Source organism: Stomoxys calcitrans, chromosome 4, assembly GCF_963082655.1.
Source record: "Stomoxys calcitrans chromosome 4, idStoCalc2.1, whole genome shotgun sequence".
NCBI classification, from domain to species: Eukaryota; Metazoa; Arthropoda; class Insecta; order Diptera; family Muscidae; genus Stomoxys; species Stomoxys calcitrans.
The window spans coordinates 97,524,584-97,549,674 of NC_081555.1; the positions used below are offsets into that span (position 1 = coordinate 97,524,584).

A 25,091-nucleotide genomic window follows, 5' to 3' on the forward strand; every position below is an offset into this window, starting at 1 on the left:
AGGTCAACGGCCAAAAGAAGGCGCATTAGTTACACGCTATCGTTGAATTTTGACTCTGTGATCTGCACTAGTCGTCGGTGTGGATTATGGTTCAGATCAAACTATATTTGGATATAGCTGTCATATGTACCGATATCGTGATTTAAGGTCATTCACCCATAAATGCCTTATAAATAAATGCCTGGTTTTAAGTCAGGTGCATTAAAACCTCGACTTTCGTGCTGGGTTTGGCCTAGATCGGACCGTATTGTTCCTACGATTTCAAAAATGTTGCATTTTCACCGTATTATAACCAACTTTACGTCTTGTACTTGTTTAATACATCAATTTTTGATTTCATTGTGTTGCTATATCTTATGTGAGACTTAACATTGCGAATTGGTCATGGGGTCGTATACGTACTTATGAATTAATTCTCAATATTCATACGCATTGGTGTACCAGTGTATGAGGCAGGTTTCATATCGTCGCCCAGCCAAACTACTACAGTGAGAGAAGTGATCAAATAACAGACTATCCCCAAACAAAACATGTTTTTGGTTTATTAAATAAAAACAAGTAAAAGCGTGCTAAGTGCGGCCGGGCCGAATCTTGGGAACCCACCACCATTGATTCTGCTAAAAATTTATACAAAATAAATTTAGTTGAAGAGCATAATGATTTTCTATTTACCAAACTTGTGTCAAACCAGCAAAGATTAAAGCTTCTAGCAACCGAACAAGGATGATCGAGACACCGGATTACATGGGAGCTAAATCGAAAGAAAATTGCGGCTTATAAGGGCTCAAGAAGTCAAATCGGGAAATCGGTTTATATGGGAGTTATATCAGGTTTTAGACCGATTCGGACCGTACTTGGCACAGTCGTTGGAAGTCAAAAAATTGCGGCTTCCAAGGGCTCAAAAAGTCATATCGGGAGATCGGTTTATGTGGGAGCTACATCAGGTTGCAGACCGATTTGCACCGTACTTGGCACATTTGTTGGAAGTCATAACAGAACATCACCCGCATTTCAGCCAAATCGCACGAAAATTGCGGTTTGTAAGGGCTCAAGAAGTCATATCGCGAGATCGGTTTATATGGGAGCTATACCAGGTTATAGACCGATTCGGAGAGTACTTGGCACAGTTGTTGGAAGTCATAACAGAATACCATATGGAAAATTTCAGCCACATCGGACGAAAATTACATTTTGTAAGGGCTTAAGATGTCAAATCGGCAAATCGGTTTATATGGGAGCTATATCAGATTATGGATCGATTCGAATCGTACTAGGCACAGTTACTGGAAGTCATAACAGAACACTGCATGCAAAATTTCAGCCAAATCGGATAAAAATTACGGATTGTAAGGGCTCAAGAACTCAAATCAGGAAATCGGTTTATATGGGAGCTATACCAGGTTATAGACCGATTCGGAACGTACTTGGCACAGTTGTTGGAAGTCAAAACAGAACACCATACGCAAAATTTCAGCCAAATCGGACAAAAATTACGGTTTGTAAGGGCTTAAGGAGTCAAATCGGCAAATCGGTTTATATGGGAGCTATATCAGGTTCAATAACGATTTGGACCGTACTTGGCACACTTATTGGAAGTCATAACAGAATACCATATGGAAAATTTCAGCCAAATCGGACGAAATTTGAGGCTTGTATGGGCTCAAGAAGTCATATCGGGAGATCGGTTTATATGGGAGCTATATCAGGTTATAGACCGATTTGCACCATACTTGGCACAGTTATTGGAAGTATTAACAGAACACCACATCAAAATTTTAGCCAAATCGGACAAATATTACGGTTTATAAGGGCTTAAGAAGTCAAATCGGCAAATCGGTTTAGATGGGAGCTATATCAGGTTATAGACCGATTCGGACCGTATTTGGCACAAGTGTTGGAAGTCATAACAGAACACTACATGCACAATTTCAGCCAAATCGGACAAAAAATGTGGATTCCAGGGGCTCGAGAAGTCAAATCGGGAAATTGGTTTAAATGGGAGCTATATCTAAATCTGAACCGATATGGCCCATTTGCAATCCCAAACGACATACATCAATATTAAGTATGTGTGCAAAATTTCAAGTGGCTAGCTTTACGCCTTCGACCGCTACGTTATTTCGACAGACGGACGGGAGGACGGACATGGCTAGATCGAATCAGAATGTCGAGAGGATCTGGAATATATATACTTTTTGGGGTCTTAGACGAATATTTCGAGGAGTTTCAAACAGAATGACGAAATTAGAATACCTTCATCCTATGGTAGAGGGTATAAAAATTGAGCGACTTAATACAAAATTTTAATAAAATTTTCCTTATATACAAAATTTTTTGAGATTTTCTTTGAATACAAGATTTTAAAGGAAATTTTCTTTAAGGATAACATTTTAATAAAAAATTTTCTCTAAAGACAAAATTCAAAGGTAATTTCTTTGAAATGTTGATGAAATTTTTATATTATTAGGTTGCCCAAAAAGTAATTGCGGATTTTTCATATAGTCGGCGTTGACAATTGTTTTCACAGCTTGTGACTCTGTAATTGCATTCTTTCTTCTGTAAGTTATCAGCTGTTACTTTTAGCTTGCTTTAGAAAAAAAGTGTAAAAAAGTATATTTGATTAAAGTTCATTCTAAGTTTTATTAAAAATGCATTTACTTTCTTTTAAAAAATCCGCAATTACTTTTTGGGCAACCCAATATTAAAAAATTTTTGTTGGCCTATACTTAAAAGGCATATTTATTTATTAAAAAATGATAAAATCCCAGTTTTATAAATAAAATCTCAATTTCATAAATAAAACCTCAATTTATTTTTATTGACATCAAGTTTCCTGATTTTGATACTTTCAAAGTTATCCCCATCAACCCATTAACACAACAATTTTATTTAAATTAACTTACTCACAGAAGCAAATTGTAATAGTTTGCATAAGGTTAGTGACTTTTCGGCTTATCGGCGTTAGTAACATATTCCAATTAAACTTTGACCAAGATACAACTTAAACCTCTTGTTACGCATCACTGCCCAACACACAACCCAGAGGAGGAAAAGTTTTACAAAAATAAATAAATATTAAAAACTCTTTTAAAAATTAATAGGCATTTTGAATAAATTAGACCCATAATAGTAAAGCATGAATAAACATTTGCAAACTAGTGTTGTTAGACTATCGCAACGTCACAATGTCGACGATGATTGTGTTCAGCTCACTTACTTTAGCCTCGAAAACCCCAAAAGCTGCCACAGCCCCGCAGTGTTCATTCGCAAAACCAGCAGGTTTGGTGTTAACCTCAAAAAGGCGGATGTACATAAAACTGGATGTAACACCACACATAGTTGTGAGCAAGACAAACGTCCTAAGGTGGTTAGGTAGCGCGGAGGGTGCGGGGAGGTTGACGGGGAATAAAACAGGAAACGGAAGTTGAATGCAGAAAATAGGATTTGTTGTTTGATGTGTTTTGTTGCTGGTGTTTTGTGGTGGTAACATTTGCAGCAGCATTATGGCCAGCAGGCAGTGGTAGCAGCAGCAGCTGCTGATAAAAGCAAGCCACCGCTTTTGTGTTTGTTGCCTGCTGTGTTAATCCTCACTATCGCGTCCTTAAACATAAACGAATCATCATCGTTCAATTTACAATACACTCTTTTCCTTTGCCATAGCAGAAGACACACACACACACACATACACACACAAACAAAAAGGCAAGCTCTTGAACATACCACCAATCATTCGTTCTCTCATTCATAGTCTCTTACTTGCACTTGGTGCACTTACTCACACACACAGACACACTCAATAACTGCCTTTGCATTGTGGCGGAATAACAGAGCATATGGGAAACAGAGATGCCAACATTTTTGGTAAATTTGATATAACAGAAAAAAAAACTATTAAACTAAATTATTATTGAGATTCCAGATCCAGATACGGGAGGGGGCGGACCCTCCCCCTTACCCCAAAAGTACTACCCAAAAATAAAAGTGGACCGATCGGGACAATATGGGATTCAAATGAAAGGTATTCAAGAGCAGAGTACGAATTTCATAATAAAAGTTGGGTCCAAGTAACTGGGGGGCCGCCCCAGCCCCAAAACCCATTAAAATAGGTTTATTTGACAATCATGACAATATGGGACTCAAATGATAAGTATTCGACAGTAGATTACGAATATGGTCAGGAAGTAGGAATTGGCTTTATAATTTATTGACAATGGAAGGGGGAGGACCCTCCACCGGTACCACAAAAACACCACCCAAAATCAAAAGTTGATCGATAACGACAATATGGGTATCAATTGAAAAGTATGAGGGAGTAGATAACGAATCTGGCGTACAAATTCATGTCGAAGTAGAGGGTGTCACCCCACCCCCACAAAAACGCCCCAAATGGGCATATTAGCCAATCCAATTCCGTTTGGACTGAAAAACGGCAGAACCGTTTTTCACGAAATTTTCGCTTATTGTGTGGGTTGGTCTTAAAGAAAACATAGGCTATATAATTTTTCGCTAGCGGTAGGGGGACAGGCCCTCCCCCTTATGCCAAAAACACAACCCAAAATCAAAAGTGCACCGATCGGGACAATATAGGTATTAAATGAAAGGTATTGGAGTGTAGAATACGAATATGGTATTAAAATTTGAGTCTAAGTACCCATCGGGAAGCCCCAACCCAAAAACTCCCCCAAGCAGACATATTGGATGTTCATTTCAATATGGGGCTCCAATGAAAGGTATTCGGGAGTAGATTTCGAATCTAAACGCCACCCCTTAAAAACGCCATTAGACCCATTATGACAATATGATGATACTTGGCTGAATCGATTTTCTTAAAATTTTCACAGATTGTGTACGTTTGTCTGGAAGGAAACATAGGCTATATAATTTTTAGATATCGGGTGGAGGCAGACCCTTCCCCTTACCCCAAAAAACGCCACCCATATCCCAAAGTGGTCCGATGGGCACAATACGGGTATCAAATGAAAGGTTTTGGAGACCAGAAAACGAATATGGTATTAAAATTTGGGTCCAAGTGCCCCTCCCCAAAAACACCCCCCAAAGAGGACAAATTTACGACCATAGCAATATGCAGTTCAAATGAAAGGTTCTTGGGAGTAAAGCACGAATCTGATATCAATATTCGGGAAAAAGTGTCTATGGGACCACCCCACCCCCATAATACTACCCAAATGGGAGGTATTTGCTTACCATTGCAATATGGGGTATTTTAGAATAGAGCACCAATCTGAAATATATCTTTAGGGCCAAGTCAGTGAGTGGCCATCCCATCCCCCACAAAACACCACTCAAACCGGACATGTTTGCCGACCGACCGACACTAAAGAAATACTTACACCTGTACCGGGTAAAACTGGTACTTAGAAATGGGATAAGCCATATCCAAGGCGGGCATGCGACTAGCAACCTCGGTTTTTAGCGCTTCACTCTAAGGCCATAGATCCACTGTATTCGCCCTAGATGAAGACGAAGAAAAACTGAAAGAGATACAACATGGCTCGCTACAACACAGCAAAATCGGCAGAAAAATTAAACCAACCGATCGGCCATAGGGTCTTCGGCACCCTGCAACCCACATCAACAGATTGCCACTCATTCGCCGGTTATCACAAAAAGCCTCCACACTACCAAAAAGCTCGCTCAGTTGAATGTTCAATGATTCCATAGCAAGATCCGTGTTTATTGGCGACCAATTTCTGAACGCCTCGTTTCCCACCACCTTTTGATGGCCTAGAACACAGTGGATCCTAACAGCCTTTCTCAGGGTTGAAAAAGCACTTTGCACCTTCCAACCAATCTCGATCTCATGTGGACCTCCACAAATATCGTAAAACTCCTGCATCGATATCGTATCGTATGACATCGAAGATTTCCGCGAAGAAAGTCGTTTGGCCCACCCAAAAGTCTGATACAAAGGAACTTAATGAAGACTTCTGCTCCGTTTCTCCCATCCAATTTAGAGTAATCCGTGAACATAGAAGCTACCGAAAATAGCGGTGTAACCCCAGTCTAGAGATCCCTTGTTGGGAAAACCACATACAACCCTTCAACAAAGAATAAATCCCGTGAAAGAGATAATGGAAACGGCAACGAGCCGCATGTCGCACTGCGAACGAATAAAGATATCCGCTTGAAATCTTACACAGATACTTCTTATCAATGTCGGTCGTTGAAAATTGCAAATGGGCCATAGCGCTTCAGATTTGGATAAAGCCCCCATATAAACCGATCCTTTGTTTGCATTTCTTAAGCTATTAGGGATCTCAATATTCATCCGATTGAGTTGAAATTTAACACAAGGACTTGGGTTCGGGTTCGGGATCGGTCAATAAACTGGTATATATGGTCTATATAAACCAATTCCCGGATATGATTCCTTGAGCCCCTAGAAGCCTTAATTTCCACATTTTTTTGGCTGAAACTTGAAGCAAAGGCATCTGCTATGACTGAAAACATACATGCCAAGAATGATTCAAAACGGCCTATAGGCTGATATAGGGCTCAAACAAAACCGATTCCCGGATTTGACTTCTTGAGTCCCTAATAGCCTCAGTTTTCATCCAAGGCACAAGGACTTCTGTTCTGACTCCCAACGTCATTGCCTCTATGTCGTCTACTAACGATTCAGTTTGGACATGTGTTTTTGAGAGAAACTTTTTCATCTCGGCGGCGTCTTTAAAGCTATCGAACTAATTGTATTCCTTGAGCCATGTATAATACACATCACTAAGGAACAGGGGCAAGCTACTCACATATCAATGAGTGCTGTTCGATTCGATTAAGTTTAAGCTCAATGGTAAGGGGCGTCAGGTGGATAAATTGTGTGTCCCATGGCATAAATATAAGGGAGAAAGTGGCATAGGGCACGCCACAGGGGGGCATTTTATCACCACTCTTATGGGTGACCACCATAAATGACCCAAGGGGTTAGGATCTGGACCAGCTATGCAGAAGGACCGAAAGGGTCTGGCATATGGCATATGACTGGGCTAGACCCAGAGGTCTCAATGTTATCGCAGGGAAGACTGAAATATGCCTGTTCACGAGGAAGACGAAGGTGAGCCCATTTAACGCATTGTTTGGATGCCGGGCCATAACGCAGTAAGGGGGAATAAAAGGGCAGACGATTTGGCGGTGAAGGCCAGAGAACTGCCGTCGATAGCTTGGTTAACCCTAAGCCTTTCGGGTCGAGCCAGTCCGACTTAAGGGCGTGGGCGACAAACGCGCCTATAACACTGGGGAACATCGAAACAGTCGGTAGGTCCAATATTGTCCAAATCAGTCTAAAATCTCATAAATCTCTCATATACACCCATCTGATGATTAGCCTTCAACTACTCCCCGAAAACATTAATTTTTGTCTGCCAAAATTATGCCTTTCAACTCAGTTCAGTTTTGTAAACTTTTTGCAAAATCCATGGCCTTGGGTTCCCAAGATTTGGTCCCGCCGAACTAAGCACGCTTTTATATGTTACACCCTTCACTATAGATCCTAATCGGACCAATACTTGATATATCTCCAATAGCATAAAAATTCTTTTCTTTTATCCTTTGTTTGCCTAAAAAGAGATACCGGGAAATTAACTCGACAAATGCGATCCATGGTGGAGGTTATATAAGATTCGACCCGGCCGAACTTAGCACGCTTTTATTTGTTCTTCTTGTTTTTTCTAAAAATGTTTATCATTTAAAAATTTAAATAAAATTTTTTAAGTTGGTTATAATTTTCTTTTCCTTTTTTTGCAGGTAAAGGAAAAAATATTTTCAAAAAAAAAAAAAACTCAAGATCGTCACATTGAAAAACTGTGAGTAGAACCCAAGCATATCTATTTTCGGTAAATATATCATCAAGTAGATTCAAATTAGCTGTTAAGGACAAATTTTGCGTTAATTCCTTGAGCCCTCAGAATATTGAAAGAATTCCAAATTCTATGATAATTAAAAAATTCTCATTATATTAGAAAAAATTGTTCTTCAAGCCATACAGTTGTTAAAAAACGCCAAACAAGTGCAGCATTTACCTAACAATAGGATACGGCAACCCTGGTGAGAGTATTCGCGAACATGTAAAATCATCTCTAGGTGTGTGGTTGTCGCAGGTTGTAACAACAAACAACAACTGGATGAACATTCCCTTAGGCTACACGAGGCCGATGACGACAACGAAGAAAACGACGAAGAGAACAGCAGCAATAGCAGTAGCAGTTGCTTGTAATGCAATGGCAATAGCAATAACAACAAAAACAAGAACAAGAACAATGGTGTTGGTAGGTAGTCGAATTGTGAATCCGCTTAAACATTTGTAACAATGGCAACACTAACTGCAACAACAAAAGAGGCCGCAATACAGGAGAAGCACAGCACACACAACAAAACCTCTTGCTTACCAACCAACCAATTGTCGTGGTGGCAATAGTGAGTGTCTTGGCATTTGGTGTTGTTACGGATGTCGTCGATATATGGGTGAGTGTGTGTGTGTGTGTCAGTGAGTGTAGAAGGTTAATAAACTTAAAGTGGGTTACTAGGACAGCATGCAATTTAATCAAAAATATCACTCACACACACACACACACTCCAAGAGAGACACATACGAGCACCCAAGAAGAGACACATTTGTAATGATGAATACTCTCACACACACACACACACACATGCAAATCATTTGTATACTCTCAAGTGTTTTCGGATGAGGGAAGAATGCATTGCCTTGCCACTACAATTGTTTTGGCCCAATGATGATGACGATGATTGATAATTGATGGAATTCATTCAAAATTTGATTTATTGCTGAACTTTGGTGATTTTTTTTTTCATTTTCTCGTTGATTGTTTCCACTTGAGTGTCATGGCGAATGTTCTCAACGCTTGTTTGTTTGTTTGTCTGTTTTTTTTATTATTATTAAAATGGCGTTTAATTTTATAATTGATGGGTAATAAATAATGCAAGCCATGTGCTACATTAATAAAATATCAATGTCGCTGTAGGCAAATTGGGGTTGGGGGAGCTTTTTCCTTGAAAAATAAATGAAAAAACTGACGTCTACAAATTAATGAGCAATTATTTGCATTACTTACATGGTTTTTGTTTTGTCCTTTTTGCATGATTATCTTAAACAATTGAAATCAAAATCTGCAAAAAAAAAGGAAGAGAAAAAAAGACAAGTGAAATAACTACACAGGCATGAATATAATGAAAGAGAGAAGAAAACAAAAAAAAAATATACAATAACAAGTAAATAGGAAATAAGTACGGCCGGGCAGAACTTTGCATACCCACCAGCTCGGATATATAAATAAACCACCTCTCGTCATAATTTGGTGAAAAATTCATAATTTATGCACCCATAACGGCTATATCGAGATACCAAATTCGGTACACATCGGAACTTTATCCAAATCTGGACCGAACTGAACCAAATTGAAAAAAACAAATGCAAATTTGGGCAAACTTCTCACATAACAAAGAGTGCTGTCCGGTTCAATTTTAAGCTCAATGATAGGTCCCTTTTATTTATAGCCGAGGGAGGTCCCTTTTTTATAGCCGAGTCCGAAAGGCGTGCCGCAAAGCGACACCTTTTGGACAGAAGTTTTTACATGGCAAAGTACCTCACAAATGTCGCCAGCATTAGATGGGGATAATCACCGCTGACAATTTTTTTCTGATGTTCTCGCCAGGATTCGAACCCAAGCTTTCAGCATCACAGATGGACATGCTAATCTCTGCTGTACGGTGGCCTTACATATGTCGCTGTGTCAAATTTCAGCGAAATACTCTTTTATAGCCCACTCCGAAAGGCGTGCCGCAGAGCGACACCTCTTTGGAGAGAAGGTTTTACATGGCAAAGTATCTCACAAGTGTCGCCAGCGTTAGATGGGGATAATCACCGCTGACCAGTTTTTTCCGATGTTCTCGCCAGGATTCGAACCCAGGCGTTCAGCGTCACAGACGAACATGCTAACCTCTGTTGTACGGTGGCCTTACATAAGTCGCTGTGTCAAATTTCAGCGAAATCCTCTTTTATAGCCGAGTCCGAAAGGCGTGCCGCAGAGCGACACCTCTTTGGAGAGAAGGTTTTACATGGCAAAGTACCTCACAAATGTCGCCAGCATTAGATGGGGATAATCACTGCTGACAATTTTTTTCTGATGTTTCACGTCAGGATTCGAACCCAGGCGTTCAGCGTCACAGACAGACATGCTAACCTTTGTTGTACGGTGGCCTTACATATGTCGCTGTGTCAAATTTCAGCGAAATCGACTTTTATGGGACCATTACTGTAAATCGAGAGATCGATACTAATAGGGTACGATGCCAACTCTCACCACATTTCGGGAGGTAGTACCAACACTTATAAGAGGGACCAAGCCCTGGTAGAGTTCTTGAATACTAAAGACCTAATAGCACTTTATGTTGGTAACACCGCTACCTTTGTTAGATGTGACAATATGTGCGGATAATCTAATCGATGAGGTTCAGGATTGAAGTGTCTCCATGGAGCATTCCTTCTCAGACCATCGCTACATTGGGTTTAGAATAGCACGAATAGCGCCGAATACCATAAGCTTCCTTAATAAGTTGAAAACCAACTGGCCAAAATTCGCAAGACTACTCCGAAGAAGACTTGGGCAAGATAATTTAGATTGTCCAAGCATAGAAGAGATTGACGACAATGTCAACAGGATTACAACTGCAATAGCGAAGTCTCTCGAAGATAGTTGTCCTTTTCAAGAAAGGAAATCAGCCCAAGAAAAGCCCTGGATGATCGGGGACATTCGCAACATTGGGAAAGAGGTCCGCAGACTTTACAACAGAGCACGTCGTGAAAAAGCGGAAGTATATTGGGATGTGTATACGGCTCAAGGAATACAATAAAATTACCGTAGCGGCAAAACATGCCTCCTAGAAGTTTGTTTGCGAACAGGTCGATAGCGTTAATGATGCCGCCAAGATAAAAAAGTTTATTTTAAAATCCCATGTCCAAACTAAAACTTTGGTAGACGACATGGGAGTGAGAGCAGATACAACGGAGGATATGCTGAGGCTTTTGATGACAACTCATTTTCCACAGGATACGAAGGGACTCTCGGAGACACCGGAATCTTGAAATAATGAGGTTGATCGAAGGCTTATCATAATGGGATCTATGATTAAAGAAGCCTTGGTGAGCTTCAAACCTTTTAAGTCACCCACACCAGATGGAATATTTCCGGCAGTACAACAGAAAGAGGCCGAATATCTGGCACCCTTCTTTCCGTTAGTCCACAGCGTGACCAGCCTAGCAAGGTAAGTCATGTGGCAGCAAAGGCCTACAGACAATTAAGCCGTTCGTCCTTTCTACTGAAAACCAATAAACGTATTGAAGACACCATGAAAAAGAGTAGGATATCCGGCAAACTGCTCGAATACAAACAGAATGCCTATGTCAAGGGAAGTTCGGTGGAGACTGACCAGCACGAGGTTGCTCATAAAATAGAAGAAACCTTCGGCATGCGTATCGGCATGGATGACCACTTCTATGGATGATCACCATTATTAACCTATAACGGATCATGACTGAGGAAGAATTTGAACCCGTCTGCTAGACAGATGATGTTATAATACTTTTAAGGGGAAGGTATAGAATCCATGCAAGACAGAAGTAGTTCTTTTCAGCAGGAGATACAAGTTGCCTACAGTGGCACCTTTCTCCTTGGAAGGAGAGAATGTTCCATTTACAGAAAGCGCAAAATACCTGGGTGTTTTGCTGAACAGGAAATTGAACTTCAAATCCATCATTTTGGAAAGGGCAAGAAAGGCCACTCTTGCCCTATACACCTGCAAGAGAGGCGTTGACAAATGTTGGGGGATTAGACAGCGCGTCATGCATTGGATATACTGCAGTTGCCAGACCTACAAAGTTATATGGTGTTGTGGTTTGGTGGACGGCGCTTCAAAAATCCACCTACTGTTCAATACTAAACCGGATCGAGAGGATGGCTTGTGTGTGAATTACAGACGCTCTGAGGACGCACAAACTGATGCACTCAATTTAATACTACATCTAATGCCTCTGGACATTGTGGCTAAACAAATTGCTGCGACAGCTAACGTGAGGTTAAGCGAGCTTGATACAATATCCGATGTTCCACGCAGTGTGGATTACACCCTACCTGAGCCGTTTTTTGAAAGTAAATGTACCAATATTCCTGATAGAACCGATTGGAACTACGATATCACTGGTAGTAGAAGTTACTTTAACATCTACATGGTGGTTCCAATCTAGACGGCCAGGTGGGTCATATCGAAAAGGTTACCCGATCACTGCAGTCTGTATCAAGCAAAGGTCCTTGCAATTAAGGAAGTGGTGAAATGTCATAAAGTCGATTGGCATAAATATCTTCTCAGACAGCCGGACAGCCATTACATCTCTGGAGAACGTATGTCTGAACACAAAAACTGTTCTCGACTGTCGCAGACCTCTCAACGAGATGGCTGAACAGTTTAAAATTCATCTGTTCTGGGTGGCGGGCCACAGAGATATCCCTGGGAATTGTAAAGCGGACGCGCTTGCGAGACTATGAACTGCCCTACACATTCCAGGGAAACTGGAGTCTGTGGGAATTGTAAAGCGGGTGAACTTGCGAGACTAGGAACTACCCTACACATTCCAGGGATACTGGAATCTGTGCGTGTCCCTCTAGCGACATGTAAGCTAAGTTTTCAGGACCAGGCCCGAAGGACAACGAATGGTAGATGGTCACAAAGAGGGAGCTGTGAGCATTCCAAAACTAAGTTGCCTAATCTAGACTTGAAGAGGTCTACCGCGTGCTATCTAGCAGCAGGTCACTGTCTAATCGGAAAGCAGGCTAAGAGACTGAAGTTTGTTAGTAACGACTTTTGCGGATGCTGCGAGGACATCGAAGAAGAAGAGACTATAGAACACCTTCTATGTGTGTGTCCCGCACTGGCAGTCAGAAGGAGTTCTATTTTAGGTTCTTATTTCTTTGATAACCTGCCTAATCTAGCGGATGTGAGCATTCACAAGTTGTTGGGTTTTTTACAGTGATCTGGTTGGCTCAAAGGTAGGAACTAGAAGGCATCTTTCTTCTTCTGTTTCTGTGGTATCACAATGGAAGAAAACGTCTAAGTGAATCTGATGGTAACCTAACCTTACCTAAGGGGAAGATATCCGAATCAACTATTCAAAAATGCCAAAAAGTCTTGGAGATGCCATACGACACAACTAGACCTAGGAGTCTCAAAGTTAACCCAGATAGGACTGAAATCTGTATTTTCACGAGGAAGACGAAGGTGGGTGATCTTGGACAGGAAACAAAATTGGAAGTACCACATTCGGAAGCGTATCGAGACGGCTTATAGCTGTTTGACACTATGTAGACGGCACGTGGGCTCGAAATGGGTCCTGACTCCGAGGATAGACCACTGGCTCAGTGATTTGGTGGACTGCGATGAAGAAAAAGTGCAACTTTAGGGTAATAAAACAAGTTTAGAGAACATGTTGACTTAGCATAGGCGGGGTGATGAGAAAAGCTCCAACTAGATCTCTGGATATCCTATTCGTCCATATACAGATTTAGTGTGAGGCAGCTATTGAGGTATAATCGAGGCGACGATAGGAAACCTGGAAGAAAGCGAAGAGGTTTCCGATAGGATACCTGAGACGTCACTTGATGTCGAGTGCGAGGCATTGCTGCTAGCGGCACAGTCTAGGACTGATGGAACCCTAGTATTGCCGTCTGGAAGATCATGTTACACGGATGGATCAAAGCTAGAGAACAGAGTGGGCGTGGGGGTCTATATTAAGAACCCAAGTACTGATACTTTAGACTGCCTGACCATAATACGGTCCTGCAGGCGGAGATCTGAGCGATCAGGGAATGCGTGAAGTGGTGTGGTATCAACGAGAGGACGTCGAGTGTGAACATCTTTACAGACAGTAAAATGGCCATAAGGGCAATAACGACCAGGACATTACGGTCACGAACAGTCTTGGAGTGTAAGAAGAAGATTAACGCCTTCTCTGAGAATGGCACGATCCACATCGTTTGGGTGCCGGGCCATAACGGACTAGGAAGGAATGAAAGGGCAGACGATTTGGCGGTTAAGGCCAGAAGACTGCCGTCGATAAGTATGGTTAACCCGAAGCCTTTCGGGTCAACGCAGTCCTAGTTAAGGACGTCCTAGTTAAGGACGTGTATGTAACACTGTGGAACAGCGAAACAGTCGGTAGGACGACGAAAATCCTATGGGGTTATCCGGATCGAGAGAGGACGAGGCTATTACTGAAAGGAAGTAAGAAGGAGCTCAGTATAGATTTCGGTATCATAACAGGACATACAGGGCTATGAGCTTACTTTTGTAAAATATGTACAGCAAGTGATTGCATGTGTAGTGCATGTGGAGAAGCTGATAAGACGTTGGAGCATTTCCTTTGTCATTGCCCGGCTTAAGCGACTAAAAGACACCGGTACTTTGGTGGGGACACAATACCAGACATGAACCCACTTAGGAAAGTGGTATGGAAAGCAATTTTGAGCGCACAACAAGCCAATTACTGGCTTAGATGTAAGTCTGTGGTGGCATGGGGCGGATTAATATCCGCACCCTCTTACCCTAAACCTTATCTAACCTAACTATGGAATATCTACTGTGTGTGGTGTACTGCACTGGCAGGTAGAAGGAGTTTCTCATTTCTTTAAGGACTTTTCTGAAGTAGCGGATGTGAAAATTCGCAAGTTGTTTGGATTTGTATGGCGATCTGGATGGTTCAGCGTTAGGAACTTGAAGGCATTTTCCCTCATCTATTGGGTTGCCCAAAAAGTAATTGCGGATTTTTCATATAGTCGGCGTTGACAAATTTTTTCACAGCTTGTGACTCTGTAATTGCATTCTTTCTTCTGTCAGTTATCAGCTGTTACTTTTAGCTTGCTTTAGAAAAAAAGTGTAAAAAAATATATTTGATTAAAGTTCATTCTAAGTTTTATTAAAAATGCATTTACTTTCTTTTAAAAAATCCGCAATTACTTTTTGGGCAACCCAATATTTCTGTGGTATCACAGACGATGAAAACGTCTCAGTGAGCTGGCGGGCCTTCCTGCCCAGGTATTGGGGGACCTACCTTACCTGAGACGGATGTGTGTGGAACTGACATTTGGGGTATTTGGGTACTGACACAAAAGAAATCTGATACCCAAACTTGAGATGAAGTATGGGCGGGCCTTTTCTAAACGGGTAAGAAGGCCCTCCCCCTAAAACTTCTATTTTTTAATAAGGGACTGAAATAAAAGGTATTTGGAGTAAAATTGAAATCTGACCCCTATTTGTTATAAAGTTTAAGATGGGCCTTCCCAAGACTGGGGGGACATACACCCCAGAGACGGTCACATAGGACGTTTATGACAAAATGGTGTTAAAATTATAGCTATATGAAATAGAATTCGAATGCGACTCTAAAATTTGGTATAAAGTTTTAGGCGGACCTTCTTGGGGGGGACCTCCCCTTCCCCCAAACGAGCATATGGGACAAGTGTAACAATATGGGAATTAAATAAAATGAAGTTTAATGGCAATCTGTTATTCAAATTGGAGTCAATTGCTGGGGAAGCCACATGTGGAGCAATCTGGAAAAAAATAATTTCCTGTTAATAAGGTGGGACTCAAATGAAAGGTATTTTGAGGAAAATAATTGGCCTATCCTTCGTCGTCTAGGGGGACTTACCCTTCACTTGGTACTACTAATAACTACTAAATTTCCTATGAATATTCCGAATCGCCGCTTAACATTTTTCTGATGTTCACGCCGGGATTTGAATTCGCGTTTAGCGTCATCTGTAAAGAGGGCATGGTTATCTCTACACCGAGGTGGCCTCCCTATCTGCTATACGACACTCAAATTTGTTATAAAGGTTTAGGAGGACCTTCTTTCGCAAGTGTTTGGGGGACCTCCCCTTCCTTGAAACGAGCATATAGGACATGTATAACAATGTGGGAATCAAATAAAATGAAGTTTTTTCATATTGAAGTCGAATGCCGGAAAAGCCACACTTCGATCAAATAATCTAAAAAAAAAAAATATTTTTCCCCACAATATTCTTTGAAATTTAACTTGTAAGCAACAAAGCTTAGTGGAAAAATTCAGACAAGAAATTTCTAAGATGCCTCATGGAGTTCTTCATCATTTAAAAATTTCATATTTCTAGCACATGCACCAGAGCAAACACTTAGGCGAGTGAACATTTTGTTATGCCATTCATCTGACACCGAAAAAGGGACAATAATCACAAGCACAGAGGAGAATGCAATATTCAAGGCTCATGTACCATGGAACGTAGTACGAAAGGAACGCCAACCATATAACACCAAAGAGGCTAGGAATGAATCCACAAACTCCCACACGCAAATATTCACCAGCTAAAGGTGAACGTGTGCCATTTCAAAGAAGGCGTGCCAGCACAACAAATTCAGGGATTATTGAGGTGATGGTGTGTTGATAAGAGGGGGGATGGGGAAAGCTTGGAGGGGATAGCGCAAAAGTGTTTCAAGGAGACAAAGGTGCACACAATTCAGAGGGTGTCTATGGCTATGAAATATGTTAAGACCCTAGAGTAAGGCAAGTAGTGCTGGTGTATTGGGGGGAGAGGGGTAAGTTGAGGTGAGGTGAGGCCAGAAGATGCGGCAAAACATTGCCACATACCATTCATGGTAAAGTGCATCATGCAATGTGCACCTTAACAATTTAGCTGGTGTAGCATTGAAATGAAAAACACGAACGTGAGAGATTGCATTCATACCTAGAGTAACACACATACACACTCACACACATACATACATATTGTAGTTCCCTTGGTTTCTTATGGGGGCGTAGGAGTCGACCATAAATTCATAATTCTTGGAGCTATCGAAGAGAAGAAAGAAAGGCAAATGCGAGCAACAGTAGCAGCAGCATCTATGAACATCACCCAGCAAAAAAGTTCGAGAAGAAGACCTGCTGATTTCTATTGTTTCCGTTTCCGTTTGTCTCTAAACGAGACGAGCAATAGTTGGCTGTTATGCTTGGTTAGTTCGTTCGTTCGTTGGATGTTATTTATCTGTAAATGGCAGTTATGAAGTGTTAAATTTGCAACAACAAAAACAACAACAATAACGACACCAAGGCATCACACAATCACACATGGCTGCAGCATGCATGCATCATCACACGGCTGGCAAATCCTTAGCCTAGGTTTTTGCTGCTTGGGCATACTTGGGGGGCTTACAACAATGAGTCGAAGAGAGTATCATTAGAGAAATTCACACCTTTTGATTTCTATGAACATGAGTTCATGAGTTGGTGATGTTGCACGTTATGCATGTGAGTGTGTGTGTGTGTGTGTGAAGCATGGTGCAACAATACAAGTACAAGAAACGCCATGTGGCATGGCCTTAAAAAAGAACATAATCCTGGCTGAGTTCATGTTGTCGATGTAGGTTTATAAGCATCCACACACACACACACACCCCCATACCCATATATGGGCATATGGGCTTATGTGAAAGAGTGTGTGATTGTGTGAGTGTATGATTCGTATTTTAGATTTTCCATGTTTTTATTTGGCTGACAACATTATTGTTCTGGTGTTGATTATTTGACAGAAACATATTGAATTTGTAATCGAGTAGGTTATGCCACAGGGTGTTGTAACATGGCACTGGAGGTAGGGCGCAAGAATGGGTACCCCACCATGTGAAGAGCATGATAAAATTGTACGAATGAATGGCAATGCAATGAGTCCATTGATTTCTGCAGATTGTTGTGCTGTAATGATGAGGTATGTGCGTTTAGGTGCATGCATTAGTAATTAACAGAGTTCACTTGAATGGTTAAAAACAGGATATTGATTTGGTATGCGCAGAGTGTAGCATCCATACTAGCACTAGGTAACACATAAACTGTGCTGAGGATAAAATTAATGAGTAAAAAAAATAAAACAAAAAAAATATCCGTGGATTACGAAAGGGAGGTAAAAAAAATGCATCGACGTATTTTAAAGTTTACATCGTTGGTTACCCTTAAAAGGTGAGCGAATTTTCCCTGATTTGATGATTCTTGCATTTAAGGCATATTCACTCAACCAAATTGAATAACAAAATTCAAAACAGCAAAAATGTTTGCTAAAACAGCAGTTTTTGTCTGCTGGCAGAAATGACTGCTGTTTCAGAACTACTGTTACAAAAGCAGCAAAATTGGCTATTAATATTCAGCAGACAGTGTTTGCTATTTTCAGCAAACTTTTTTCTGTGAGTGTTGTGTGCTTGGCAGTACTACTGATAACACTGCAGGAAATATTTTTGTGGATCATTTTAAACTTGAAATGACTTCATCAAAGGGGCTTTTTTGATCCGTTTTTCAAAAGAGGGTTCTAAACTTCCTAGGTTTGACATTTTTGTCCATTGTGATACGTTCCTACTGTTGAATCATCCAGATCACTACAAAAAACTCAATCTCTTGCGAATGTTCACATCCGCTAATTAGCCAAGGTATTAAAGAAATGACAACCCAAAGGGGAACTCCTTTTGACTGCCAGTGGGTGACACACACAAGCAGATGTTCTATAGCAGAGATTTGCACGGGAGTGAATTTTCACGTGATCACGCTCGTGAGTGTCTCTTGAGTTGTGAGTGTCTCGTGAGTCGTGATTAGGGTGGTGAGCAGGATTTCACTCACTCACGCCCAAGCACTAATAAGTTTAATTCAATCACGATCACCTGAATGGATTTAGACCTCACTCACGAATCACGTGACTCACGCGTGACATGAAAACTTACGTCCACTTCTCTTTCTATAGCCTTTTCTTCCCCGACGTTCTCACAGCTTCTGCAAAATTCGTTACTCGCAATCTTCAGTCTGCCAGCATGTTTTTCGATCCGACAGTGATCTGTCGTGATGGGCACAATGAATCATGACCATCTGTCATTTAGGGAGCCCCGGTAGCCGAGTTGGTTCTCACAGCTTCTGCAAAATTCTTTACTCACAATCTTCAGTCTGTCAGCATGTTTTTCGACCAGACAGTGATCTGTCGTGATGGGCACAATGAATCAAGACCATCCGTCATTTAGGGCGCCCCGGTTGCCGAGTTGGTAGCGTGATACCACAGTAGCGACAGACCAGAAGCCTTGGTCTGTCGCTACTGTGGTATCACAATGGACTTAAAATTGTCTAAGTGAGTGTGTAAAGGACTGATACTCTTACCTAACCTAAACATCTGTCATTTATTGCCTTGCGGGCCTGATCCTGAAGACTTAGCTAACATGTCTCTAGCGACATACCCATAGATCCCAGTTCTCCTGGCAGGTGTAAGGTAGCTACAAGTCACGAAACCTCGTTTGGTTTGCAAAGCCCAGGGATATCTCGCTGGCTCGGCACCTGGAACAGGTGAATTTTGAATTGTTCAGCCATATGTTGAGAGATTTGCGACAGTGAAAGACGGTTTTTTAATTCAGAAATATGTTCCCCAGACATAAAAGGTGATTTTTAAAGAGCTACTATAGGAAAGTTTTCACAAAAAAAAAAAAAAAACACACACACATAAAATTCGGAAAAACACATGAAATCTTTGTTTAAAGCGATGGTACGGTCCATACAATTTATTGTTTGAAAATTTTTTCATGCAAATAATGAACATGAGTGCGCCTCAAACGGTCCATCCGCTTAGTCCAATTTTGCAATACTCTTTCCAACATTTCGGCCGGTATCTCGCGAATAAATAATTCAATGTTGTCTTCCAATGCGTCGATTGAAGCGGGCTTGTCTGTATAGACATGAACTTTAACATAACCCCACAAAAAATAATCTAAAGGCGTTTAATAGCCTTTAGATATCATCTCACGGTAGCTCTCACCATTCACAGTTTCGTTACGATTCGCATTATCTTTGAAGAAGTACGGTCCATTGATGCCACCAGCCCATAAACCGCACCAAACTGTGACTTTTTCAGAATGCTTTGGTAGCTCTTGCTATGCTTCTGGCTGATCTTCATTCCAAAACCGACAACTCAGCTTCTTATCCATTGAGCCAAAAATTCGATAAAAAAAAGCGGATCTTCGGCCAACCTCAATCATCAATGATTCGCAAGCGTTGTTCGTTTGTAAGGCAATTCATGGTTAAATTATAGACCAAACTGAAGATGTTTGATAGTGAAACGAAACACGAATCTTGCGTCAGCTGTTTAAAGCAGTGTTGTCAAAAAGATAATAGCTAAAAATCACCCTTTATAATGGCTGCCTGCGCCAATCGCCGATATGACATGAACATTCCACTAAGGAACAGGGTAGTCGCTAAAGAAATAAAATCTGAAGATCTGTTTATATTGGAGTTACAGCGGTTTTTGGTCAGGTCATAAAATAAGTCGTTGAGCACAATTTAAGCCAAATCTTAAAAGAAACTGAAGATGTATAATCGCCCAAAGGATTTTCGACTCAGATGCAATTTCCCCAATACCCTTCGACGAATGCATACCAGTGACAACCTCTGGTTGTCCGTTGTAGGTTTTCCCAGGGAATGTGTATCAACGAGTAGTTCTAGTGTTTCCTCATTGTACATACATTCTCTGACTTTTGAATGCATCCCATCGTATTAGGTCTCGAGGATAGGATCTTCCTTAGCCTAAAGGCCTCAGAGGTGCAGAATTCCATCCAGGATTTCTTCTGAGCCTTTCTCACCTCGCCCTTGAATTTTCTTAGCTCAGCCTTATAGACGTCCCAATCGTGTTGTGCTTGTCCTTGTAACTTTCGTCCTGTTGAAGTTTTCTGCAACCCTTCCTGAGTCCAAACAAATTTGGGGTCACCATGATGGACCCCGCGCTGTTTGTCCCTTGTTTTAGCTCTAGGAAGTGGTGACATAAGTGAGTCATTAAGGGCCAGCGTGGTCAACTTGACCCTTATGTCTATGTCCTCTGCAGTTTCCACTTCCCTTTCAGGTCTAGAAAGGATAGTCGTGCAGAATGTTTGACGAAATTTATCCTAATCCGCATTTCCGAGGGACCAGTTCTGCAGTATTTTCTCACAGGCTGAAGATAATATAACGATGATCGGAGAAGTTATGGTCATCCAACACTTCCCCTCCACCCTCTTTTCATCCTAACCTACCATAAAAGATACTCGACAATTTCTAACTTTTTGTCAGCAGAGACTGACGTTGCACAGTGGGATAGAATCGAAAAAAAAAAACTAGTTAAAAAATCTATAATTTTGAGAACGGGTATGGGAGAGAGATATGGCTTTAAAATTTAAAGTGGTAAGAGTGGAGATGTTATCAAGATCATGTGCAAACATTTACGGCCGTAGGTGGTCCGGGAACATGTTGGCAGTCCCTAGTAGCTGGAAACCTCGGCATTTCGAAAATTTGTTCGGGCTGCCAAATCTTCATTTGTGGTGCGACAGGCGGCGGCCTTATTTCCATTTCCTAGTCCGGGGCCTTTCCTATGGTTCGAAGAAGCTTTATTCATTTAATTATCAGTCACGACATGCCTCCACGCCAGAGTGTTCAGGGCTCCTGACTGCAAATGCAAATTTGCCCATGAACTTTCCATTAAGGAACAGGACCAAATTTCTCACATATCACCGAGTGCTGTCCGATTCAAGTTTAAGCTCAACGATAAGGGGCCTCATTTTTATAGGCGATTCGAACGGCGTATCGCAGAGCTACACCTCTTTGGGGAGAGGTTTTTATAAAAGTCGCCAGCATAAGGAGGGAATAACATTTTAAACTATTGAGCCATCTAGTTGAGATATCTGCAACAGTAGACACGGCTTTTGATTTGGTACAGGAGGGCGAGACGTCTCACCGACAAAAGGAGTACACTTTGGTGGCCTTTTTGGATATTGAGGGGGCCCTTCAATATTGTGGAGATAGGAGCGATAGTTGCTGAACTGGACCGAACGGGGATTGACCCCATAATCTCCCAGTGCATCAATAATATGTTTTATGGCAGAATTATTAATGCTAACCTGGGAGAGTGTGGTCTGGAGACGGGTGACCAGAGAAACGCCGAGGCGAGAACACCCCTCCTTGGGTGTTCCCGCCGATTCTATGGAACCTCGTGATTAATGAAATCCTCATGGATTCCGGTGGGGACGGCACGAGGATTTTCGCTTATGCGGACGACGTCGTGCTGCTGGTCCGGGACAGGTTTCTGTCTACGATCAGCGAGATCATGGAAGGGTCACTGAGAAGGTTGTCGCGTTGGGTTACCGGATATGGGTTGATGACCAATCCAGGGAAGGCGGAGCTGGATTATTAATGCGAAACTGGGAGATAGTGTGGTCAGGAGACGGGAGACCAGAAGAACGCGACAAGGAGGGATGTTCTCGTCGATTCTATGGAACCTCGTGATTAATGAAATCCTCATGGCACGAAAATCCTCGTGCCGTCCCCACCGGAGTGGAATGTCTTCACGCCTTGGACGGGGTCACCCTGCGGCTGTCGAAGGTGGTGAATTACCTAGGCATAGTCCTCGATTTGAAACTGTCCTGGAAGAGGAACTCCGAGGAAAGAAGCCGTAAGGCACTGTGCGCTTTTTACTCCTACAGGAAAATGTTCGGTAGGAAGTGGGGGTAACTCCCAAGATGATTTATTGGATGTATACGGCCGTAGTGAGACCAGTACTGACCTATGGAGAACTGGTATGGTGGAATGCCGTAGAGAAGAGGACGCGTGCGAGGGAGTTCGAAAAGGTCCAGAGACTGGCCTACGTCGGTGTTACAGGTGCACTGAGATCCGCACCGCAGGCAGGCCTGGAGGCGATGCTAGATATGCAGCCCATTGAGGCCTATAGTCGGAACTAAGCCGCCAGGGTCTCGCTTAGGCTGAGGTAGCTCGGTATGCTGAAGGAGGATGGTTGTGGCCACAGTTCGATTCTGGGTGTTACGGATGGGGTGGGTAGATTGAGGAGGATCTCTGACTACCTGGCACCAGTGCCGACTGGAGTGATTTGATTTCCTGAGAGGGATGAATGGAGGGCGAACGCTGTACTTGAGGAGGATGAGACCTCGGTCTACACAGAAGATTCCAAGTTGGAGTCAGGAACTGTATCGGGAGTTTACTCTGATGTACTCAATATCAGTATGTCTCTGAGACTGCCGGACGGGTGTATGGTCTCTCAGGCAGAGATCTGTGCCACTGCAATGGCCGCAAGATAAATTCTGGTAAGACATTTACCGCCCTCGAAACTCAGAATTTACGTGGGTGGTATGGCGGCGCTCAAGGCCTAAGGGTCGAGGATGGTGAGGTCGAGATGCGTGGCGGATAGAGTCCGGGACCACGATGCGATGCTGACATGGTTTTCTGGGCATGAGGGGATTCCAGGGAATGAGAGGGCGGACGAGTGCGCCAGGTATTGCCTACGTGCCATAATTCGAGCTACTGAACACACTAGGGGGGATGGCCATGGCGGTGTGGGTCGCGAGGTGGGACTCGGTGGTTTTGCCGAACTGCAAAGGCGCTATGGCCGGTCATAGACCGAAGGAGGATGAGAGTTGCTGGCGTTCGATAAGAGGTCGATGAGTACCTTGACAGTGGTCATAACCGGACACTGTGCCATAGGCCGCATGGCGGCGCGCATGGGAATACCCCACAATGACTTCTGTGGGAGTTGCCTCGGTGAGGATGAAGGCGATAATATTAAGCCCTTGCTGTGTTCATGTCCGGGTCTGCAGTGACGTAGGGTCTCCTTTCTGGGGAGCCGTTTCTTCTGTGATCTGGATGAACTTGCGAACCATTAGATCAAAACATGCAGTATACAGGCATGACCTACAGTTTAAACTCGCAACTTTTGCTAATTGGCCTCTTGCATAGGGTATATAGTGTCGGACAAGAAAACCCTTGTCCTATACAAGGGTTTCCTTGTCCGACGCTCCCATCAAAATATGCATTTAATTATGCAAATCCGCTTATAACTTGGTTTTGTCGAAGGCTGAGGTAAGTTCAGCCATCTTCAGGGTCAACTTAAGGATCCACAAACCTAAAATGATAACACTTTTTAATTAGAATTGAGGGTTGACAATAAGGTGACTCTTGGAGGATGGTTTGATTCAGCTTGACGGAAAGGCCCTCGCAAGTTCAAGCACCAAGTTAAAGGCCCCCTTGTTGGTGCTTTGGTAGGTGCGGTTACCGACAGCAGCCGATTTATAGTTGATCCGGAACTTTCTGGTGGACTTTGGTGGAATGCGCCGGTTGTCGGTGAGGGCTTCGGATGGTGTTTGTGATAGAAAGCGAGAGCCTTGTTGTCGGACATCCATGATGAGCAAATTCAGCACTGGCCTGGCTCACCTCGAGATCGTCGTATTACGCTATATCTGAGACAAGTTGTTTCGACTGCGGACACTACCACTTACCTACGTAAACCTGTCTTTCTCTAAAACAAGAGACATCAGGATGATGGCAGCAAAGACCCAACCGTAAGGGCACTAATGAACACAGATTGATTTTTATTTTGAATTTTTTTTCAGAATTTTATTTATTTATTTTTCCCCTTTCAATGATTCCCAAGTTTTGTCGATTTTCTATTTTTGTTACAAAGTGTTATCATCCACTTGGTGTAGGAGGATTTGCCAAAACAATTGTTAAATAAAATGTGAAATTCCCCATATAGTATATTCATATGCAGAGCAACGGATGTGGTTGAACTCTCAGCAATGGAGTTTTGGAGAGTGCAACGAAACCAAATCAATGGGACAAAATCAATTCATTTGGATAAAATTTTATGCACCCCATGTGATGCTGTGGATTGCAGCATATTCTATTTTGGTTGACAATTCTACGTTAAATTCGTAATTGGAAACGATTTTCAAATGAGAATATTTTTAAGTAGGATTTTGCAAGAATTTGTTATGCTAGGCCAGGGGCATTTCATTCGATATGGTTTAGGAAGCCTGCAGTGTTGATGGATATGACATGGCAGAACTAAACTCAACATTAATTCCTTTTCAATCGCCGTACAGTTGAACTTTGTGATATTTGAAATGCTAGAAATAAGTAGTATGAGCGCTAGTGCTAAAAACTATTGCATACCTTAGGGGGCTAGGAAAATATTCATGATAAC

General features: G+C 42.1%; 2 protein-coding genes across 2 annotated transcripts in view; one reads left to right on the top strand and one right to left on the bottom strand.

The window, feature by feature from the left end:
• LOC106089657 (putative transporter svop-1) overlaps nucleotides 1-25,091 on the top strand; it is a 197,297-nt gene that overhangs the window by 73,807 nt on the left and 98,399 nt on the right. The gene's annotated exons all lie outside the window — the stretch shown is intronic.
• The window catches only part of LOC106089659 (uncharacterized), a 75,539-nt gene continuing 59,537 nt past the window's right edge, over nucleotides 9,090-25,091 (bottom strand). Inside the window, exon 2 of the mRNA XM_013255585.2 lies at nucleotides 9,090-9,144. The gene's annotated coding sequence lies outside the window, so the exon portion shown is untranslated. The remainder of the gene's footprint in view (nucleotides 9,145-25,091) is intronic.